General features: G+C 41.1%; 1 protein-coding gene across 1 annotated transcript in view; it reads right to left on the reverse strand.

The window, feature by feature from the left end:
• The window catches only part of SYT14 (synaptotagmin XIV), an 84,799-nt gene extending 83,837 nt beyond the window's left edge, over positions 1-962 (reverse strand). The window contains exon 1 of the mRNA XM_010576440.1: positions 944-962. The gene's annotated coding sequence lies outside the window, so the exon portion shown is untranslated. The remainder of the gene's footprint in view (positions 1-943) is intronic.
• Between the last annotated feature and the right edge of the window lie 6,223 nt (positions 963-7,185).

A 7,185-nucleotide genomic window follows, 5' to 3' on the forward strand; every position in this document is an offset into this window, starting at 1 on the left:
CCCCGCCCCGCCCCTCACCTCCCCTCAGCGGCCGGCGGCGCGGGCAGTCCTGGCGCCCTCCGGGTTTGGGGAGAGAACGCTGATATTCGGCAAGGGAAGAGCTCCTCACTTTCCATGGTTCTGTTCCGTGGGGTTTCTTCCCAAAGCTAGTGGCTGAAACGGAAAACAAAGCTGTTAAACCGCGAGCGTCAGTCAGGCTGTGGTTCCCTAAACGCCTCCGGAGCTTCGCCCGCCCAGCACCTGCAGTCAGGTGGGCGCAGCTTCCCCGTGTTCACACAGGTACGGCCGCGCTGAGGGCCCATGCAGCCCTGTAAAAAGTCGTACTTTAGCTACGTAGAGCAGCTGAAAGACAGGAAATGTCAGCTTTAAAATTACCCACGCAGCCTTCACTTGCTCCACAGCGCAAGTAATACATCACGACAGGGCGCCACTGCACAATCACAGACCTTTTTTTTTTTCTTCCTCCCATTGTACCTCTGACTGACTTGGTACACAAGACAGGTGGCATTTAAGAGTGAATCAGGATCCTGTGGTGAACAGATACCATAAATCTCAGGTTTGATGGCTTCCATTTCTCACCGTAACGTTCTGTAGTCGCAGCATCCAATTTCCTATAGATTTGGAGGTGTAAAACTGAAATAACATTCTGTCACGTGGAGCCACATTCACAAGCACGCTACGTATCTTCAGAAGGGCTTGACGCCTTCAAATTTACAGCAACCTTCAACAAATGCTTGAAGTGAATTTGATGCTAAAAGGGATTTGAAGAAATTAGAAAGGGTTAATGGATCTGCAGTAGTTTACTCAGGGGGGGGTTGGCGTGGAGGTGTTTTCTTCTTGAAACTTGGCTATGGCAGGCACTTCCCTGTGGCTACACCCTCTGTGTGCTCCTCCTTTCCCCCCTCAGGTGCTGCTTCAGTTGTTACCCTTTCCTCTGTCCTGCCTGCCACCGGTCCTTCCTCTCCCTTCCTTGCCTTTCCCTCAGCTCCCTCACACTGGGACCAGCCTCTCTTCCCCCAGGGGTCTGGAGTTGCTGTCCCACGCGGGACATCCTTCTGCACTCTCCTCCTCGCCTCCCAGAAGCTCCATGCAAAAGGAGCAGCATGGCGAGCGAAGAGGACAGGATTTTGCGAGGCCCCACAGCATTTACCACGGGGATCCTGGGAGCCAGAAGGACGTCTGAGCTGGGCCGTGCATGGCTCCTGCGACTAACAAACAGCCAAGCAGTTCGGTTGTATTATGGATTTTATATTGTGAAAGACAACGGGATATATGTAAAACTCTTCTTGCTCTGTGGGAAAGTCCCGCTAACATTTGGAGCTATAAGGAAACGGAACACATCAGTACATACAAACAGGTTTTTCGGACACGGTCTGGCAGAACATAGGAAGATTTTCACAAGATCATCAGGAGGAATATCTTTGGTACCAACATATTCTTTCTGCCAAATGTAAGTCACTGTTCAAATCCTGGAAGCATTAATCTCCTTCAGTCTAGCAGCCTTCAGAAATGTTTTGTCATATGGAAAAATCAATGTGTTTTCTCAATTTCATTCTTCACCTCAGTTAGAAAAAGCAACTTCAAAGTGAGGAGTTTAAAAGCAAAGTCAGCTTGAGCAAAATGGCCATCTTGGAAAACACGAGTCCCAAATGACAGACATTTGTCCAGACAAGAAGCAACTGTAAAAAGGATCTTAAAAGAGAAAATGTCAGCAGAGCTTAATGGCAAATACATTTCTCTGTACCGGCACTGACATTTACCTCAGATACCCTGATGATTTTCTGTTCATTCCTAGAAAGTGTTCCAGCCCTGAAGTTTTCTGTACAGTTTATCTTGATAGCCACCTTTCTGACGATATTACTGTATTGAGCACAGGAATGAAGACTCCTGTGGGATCAAGTACATAGTTAGAGTTATTATTTTTCTTGACATTATTTTATTTCTCCCCCTGCTTTTGGCAGCATCCCCGTACAAAGGAAGTACCAGTCACTGACGTCAGCAAAACTTCCCAGAGCACAGACATCAACCCATACAGAATCCAGGATTCAGGCTGTGAGATGTTTAAAAAGTAATCTAAAATTTTTGGAGAGCCTCACATGCCATCACATTTCTGTGATTCATGTATGCAATTAACATAGTGGGATACAGAAGTTCCTATCATTGGACAAACTCTTTTTGAGGGTGAGGAATGAATACGTGGTTGTGATGTAGTAACATTACAACTGGAACTCTTAGTCCAGGCTTTTGGTTTTCAGAACACAAAAGAAACACATACCTTCTACCAAAGTAGTGATTTGCTCAGTTTGGAAAAACAATTTCAGGACACGAGGAACAAACATGGTTCCATGTCAACAAAGAGATGGTATGAAAAGCATCTGTCAAGAACCGAAACACGACTTTTTAGAGCTAAATCATTTAGAATCAAATCAGTTCTATTTGTGCTTTAGTTTCACAAGCACATGTTTAAAATTTCTAAGCTTTATTCAAACATCAGATACTCCTGCCCACCACCTAAGAGTCTCATGTTTCAGTGTTACCAGGAGCGACAAATCTTGAACAAACTTCCAAAATTCAACTATTTTTGTTTTTTCCTGTGGTATAATTGTAACAGTATAAGCTATAGCTTCATCCATTCCCTGCATGAAAGGAGCACAGCTGATCAGTTTGGATGTGTCAGAGGCTTTCTACTAAATCCAATGGGCAATTCTTTCTGCTGAAAGCATTTCCATGTGATCCTATCAGTCTGCCATTTGCAAAAAAGGACAGCTGCACACGAACCTGACTACAGCGCAACATGAGACCTTAAGTAATGGTGATAAATCAGTAATGTACAAACAATTCACAGGTTATCAAGAGTTTCCTATCAAAGGGAAGAACTACCACCTGTTGTGACAACAAATTTGCCGACAGCAATATAACTAACTGACACGTATAGGGTAAATTTTATCCCGTAAGCCCTAAAGTTTTCAACAAACTACCTACACAGGAGAAACTTCTCCCACTGCACTGATGTGAAACCCCTTTGGCAATTAAAATTGAAAGCTGCTGGAAACTTTGCCATGAGGGCCATAGAAAGGTAAATACATTAAAGATCATGAAGGTCTCAGTTACTGGGAAAACAAGTACAGTAACAGCATATTATGTAAGTATATATATGAGATATAGTACAGTTATATATAGCATGGGAAATAATTCTGTTTTAAGACCATGTCTGTTTAACATATCTTGGTGCCATTGTTTATATACATTCCTTGTGTGTGTTCAGGATGTAAAATATTTGCTTTTTCTGAGTAGAACTCTGCAATGATTTTTCTCAAAACCAGCAAATATTTTATGTGAGATTACCTCTTAATCCTAAATTATCTGATCCTTGTTATAAACTGATTCTTTGCACATTTAAAGCATGATCCACTCCAAACCTATTTGGATTTTCTCTTCCACCTTAGCCATAACCTTAGTATTAAAACAGATATGATTAAAGAGCCTATGCTTAATGAAGACATAGAATATATGAAAACCATAGCGTATATGAATGAAAAGACTAACTGAAGAGTTAGAAAACAAAGGCTATCAGTAACCAGAAAGATTGAAGTCCTAGATTAGTAATCTGCTAATTAAGATGCCAGACAGATAAGCTATCTCTAATAGTCATGATGTGAACAAAATGTGTTCACAATTAAACAAACAGTGGAAGAAAGCTTCAAACAGCTGGATGTAAATTTTCCAGTGGAATGTTGCCATTTCATTCAGATGTAGGTACTTTGCAGAAACATAATGATTTCATTGAAATGCCATTGGGGAAGGGGCTGAAATTAAGAGCATATGCAAGGTCTTTCATTTCAGAAAAAAACTTTTAATCTCAAGCCTTTTACTTCATATTATATTTTAACATAATATTGACATTTAAATGAACCATCTTGATTTTATCAATATAAAATCTTTCAGCTGGAAAACTCAACCCTTTGTTGAAATTTCACTTAATGGGGTGTTCCAAGAGTGTGTGTGTGTGCACATGCACCTGCACCTCCCTGTGTGTGCGTGTGCCTTTTCTCTGCTTGTATGTCAATCCGGAATGAAAACAGATTTTGAAAGAATAGATCAAAACTCCCACAAACCTGAAATTCTGGGTTTTTTTAATCTGGAGCCTTACAAAAGTCCCAGCAAGAAGCAGAATGATGTACAGTTCTATGGTATTCTACCCTTGCAGATTATTTATAGGAATGCAAAAAAAATCTGGTGCGGCAATGTTGAAACAAAGAGACAAACAGACAAACACAAAAGCTCTAACCCCTAATGTTGAAGTTAAAACATGACCTCTGAAACGTCATCAAGAGATATCTCCCAAAGATATTGTTGCTCAAGCAGAAGAAAAGATGGCTAAGAATTATAATACGGTGCTGTGCTCTAATTGATTTGGGATATCAATTTACAACTTCCCCTAACAATTTTTGGCAGCTATTTTGTGAACACTGCCAATCAGATTTGCAACTTAACGTCCATCCAGGTTAGTTTCTCACACAAAATGTTCTTTATTAGGAAATTAAATACCTGACCTTTCAATATTAAGGTTTGCATTACCAAGTTGTTGGCACTAAGTAAATAATCTGTGACTCTTACTTAGCTTCTCATAGTTTTTGAAAGCTAGGAAAGACAGCCTGGGCCCTCTGACAGAAATTGCATAGCTACATCTGGTAAGAGCGATCTAGCAGATACCCTCAAGTCTGCAGTTGTTGGAAAAGGATCATAAACCTGACTCTTGAAGCAAATGATTTGGCCAGATACCACTCAGTGTGTAACTTCGTCTTCATGAATAAATGATTGAGAAACTGAGAAGAATATTTCCAGCAGCACCTTCCTTCTGCCAAATTTGGGACTCCACAAGGTCAGATTTCTAACTAGGATACAGTTGGAAAAGGTCCCATGAGCTAAGGCAAAGAGCAAAGATTTTTGTTCAGTTTCACATTGTTAATCTATGGGCAATGCATCTGCTACAGAAGTAAAAACTGAAAACATAAATAAAAACGTGATTTATGGTGCCTAATTATTCTAGCTGGTGTTCAGCTAGCCACAAGTCTCATGCAAACTTCAGAGCTGGATAGATTAGATAATGACTCTCAGTGGTACAGTTGTAAAAAACTTAACTGGCTCAAGTTACTAAAGTAAACATTATTCCGCTGTGTTGCCTTGCACTGTTCCAAAACAAAAGTGTCATGAAGATACAGCTAGGACTTTTAAATGCAATTCCAAAGAAACGTGCCTATCAATGAGCACAAGTACTCATACAAACCACAGAAATCATAAACTAAAACTATGCCAAAAAATCCTGTGCCAAATTAATCCAAAATCCATGTGGACATGCCAGTTTTTCCATGAGCAGCTGAACTAATGAAGCGGGTTTCCTGCAGACATAGTTTTTCACCACTTATCTCCATCCCTCCTCAGTGGGATAACCCTAGCTCACCCCCATCACATCCTCTGTTATATTCCCAGCGATAACAGTACATGTTGCAATTATTCCAGAGCTTTGCACATGCTGTTTGAACAGTCAAGAAGCTGTTGAACAAAAGTATAAATGATGAATTGTCTTAACTGATTAATTCTCCTGGCCTTTTTTCAATGGGGGCACTAATTTCATTCTCTTTCCTCTACACAGAAGTTAGTTTCCATGAAACTAGAAGGAACTTAATTATTTCTGGGATCTTGATGAACTTGACCAACCGTTTCGAAGCTGAAGCTTCCTTCAGCTTTGACAGGTAAAAGCATTTGACAAAGAGAGCATGTTCACATAAGCCTCATTTGCTTGGGAAATCAGGCTAAAAATCTCAAAGCCCAGCAAACAGCCTACACAACTGCAGCAAAATATGAAAAATTAGCCATTCAGCTACACTTGCAGAACAAAACATACAACTTAATACAAATTAACAGCAACTAAAGCCCTTGCTTTTTCAAAGACAGGTATCACATATGAATCTCCCAACATACAAGTGGATAGCAATTACCGTGCTTTCTTACAGAACAGTTATGTGGACTTCTAACTGGAGAAACCATAGCATACAACAATGGTATGAAAATAGGCCAATACGTAGTATGAAGGAATAGCCATTCAGAAAGTCATGTCTATTTTTTTTATGGAATAAACCTTCTTCATCAAAAAGCCATCAAAGGTAATACCAGGGAATAAAACCAAATTCGATTTCCGTTACTCATACTTAAAATATTAAAAGGGAATGGGAAGATAGGATCCAGCTCTCCTGGAGGGCTATTTTTAGAAAGAACAAGATCCTGGATGCTAACAGAGCCTACTGGTCTGGTTCATGCCAGCACAAAATGAATGACCTTGCTCTCATGACCTGATCTGATAGAGATGAGAGCCTGCAAATAGTTTGAATGGAGACTGATCTGCATCAAGCTGTAAAAACATAGCATACACAAAGGCAGAGTTAAAAGTTGTCCCCATGTTGGTTACAAAAACATTTAAATCTCAAATGGCTTGAACGGTACAAAGGTTTTTCTGTCAAGGTGTTCTTAAAGCTGATTGCTCACCAACTGGCACTGAGAATACGAGAGTGGGAGAGATTCACCTCCCTGTGCCCCAGGTAGCTCGTAAAAGTGGTGCGTGCATAGGCGGTGGTGGTAGTGCAAGGAGTTAATTGTCCTCCCGAGGAAGGGGAAATGATAACAGATTCACAAAGTGGTTTGCAGTGCTAGTTACTTACAGCATGTATGCCAGTCCTGTTTTATTGACTAGCCCTGGCCAAATCTACCCACAGTTGCTGTTCTTGGCTAACCTTGATGAAGTCATTCCCGTTGCCATGAAACAGCTTCCTTTGCTCTCACTCTTCATCTCCCTCTAATTGCCTTTAGTGCACTCTCTGATCCTCTGCTTTGTTTCTCTGCCCTCCCACCTGTAACCTGGTTAGCTAGAAGCCGCCACTTCTGGATTGCACAGAGTACTTTTGTGTAGCTGCTCTGCATGTAAAGGAGGGGAAAGTGGTCTCTGTAGAGAAGGATGACAGTATCTATTAACAAAAGAAAGTGCTTGACAAACACTGTCCCCTTAGCAACCAGATAAGGCTGTAGCTGCAGCCAGACCTCTTAGGGTCTCTCTGGAATGAACTGGTATCCTTAACCATTCCTACCGGGAGGCTTTTGCAGAGTATATAAAATGCATTTCATTTCTTTCTA

This window comes from Haliaeetus leucocephalus, unplaced genomic scaffold, assembly GCF_000737465.1.
Source record: "Haliaeetus leucocephalus isolate CR32 unplaced genomic scaffold, Haliaeetus_leucocephalus-4.0 Scaffold526, whole genome shotgun sequence".
Taxonomy (NCBI): Eukaryota; Metazoa; Chordata; class Aves; order Accipitriformes; family Accipitridae; genus Haliaeetus; species Haliaeetus leucocephalus.